Here is a 1,148-nt window from a genome sequence, read left to right as displayed (position 1 = left end):
GCACTTGAAAATAATGTATACTGTTGTTGTTCATTGGAGTGCTCTGTATGTGTCTGTTATGTCCAATTGGTCTATAGTGTTGTTCAAGTCCTCTATCTCCTTATGGATCTTCTGTCTGGTTGTTCTACCCATTATTGAAATTTGGGTATTGAAGTCTCCTACTGTTATTGTGTTCCTCTCTGTTTTCCATTCAATTCTGTCAATGTTTTCTTCATATATTTGAAGCTCTGTGGTCTGGTGCATGAGTATTGATAATTTTTACAGTATCTTCTTAGTGAATTGACTCTTTCATCATTATATAATGTTCTTCTTTGCCTCTTGTAACAGTTTTTGACTTAAGTCCACTTTGTATGATATTGGCGTAGACATCCTTACTCTCTTTCAGTTATCATTTGTATGGAATATCTTTTTCCTTCCTTTCACTTTCAGCCTATGTGTGTTTTAGATCTAAAGTGCGTTTCTTGCAGACAGCGTCTAGTCAGATCCTGTTTTTGTTTTTATTAATCCCTTCAGCAACTGTGTGTATTTTTATTGGAGAGTTTAATCCATTTATATTTAAAGTAATTACTGATAGGAAGACTTACTGTTGCCATTTTGTTAATTATTTATACTGTCTTGTAGCCTTTTAGTGCTTCTTTTTCTCTCTTATTGCCTTCCTTTTTGTTTCATTGATTTTTTTTGTCATGATAAGCTTTGATTTACTTCTCATTTCCTTTTGTGTATATTCTGTAAATATTTTCTTTGTGGTTTTCATTGCAGTTACATAGAATATCTTTAATTGACAAATATCTTAAGTTGATTGCATACAAAAACTCTACAATCTGCCTCTGCCTTTACACTTCCCCCCTCCTTGCTTTGCATTATTGATGTGACTAATTATATCTTTATATATAATTTATCCATTAACATAGGTCATAATTTTTTATTTTTTTACCATTTAAATTCTATGCACCAAAATTACAATATTACAGATTAATATATTTTTCCATGTTTTTATCTTTACTGGAGAACCTCTTCATTTGCTTCATGTTGCTGTCTAGCATCCTTTCATTTCAACTTGAAGGATTCCCTAACCCTAACCATAACACTAACCCTAACCCTAACCCTAACATTTCTTGTAGAGCAGGTCTAGTGGTAATGAACTCCCT

Source organism: Ceratotherium simum, chromosome 11 (genome assembly GCF_057802395.1).
Source record: "Ceratotherium simum simum isolate JZ-2026a chromosome 11, ASM5780239v1, whole genome shotgun sequence".
Classification (NCBI taxonomy): domain Eukaryota; kingdom Metazoa; phylum Chordata; class Mammalia; order Perissodactyla; family Rhinocerotidae; genus Ceratotherium; species Ceratotherium simum.
The sequence above is the reverse complement of the archived record's forward strand: the minus strand, read 5'-3'. Positions refer to the sequence as shown.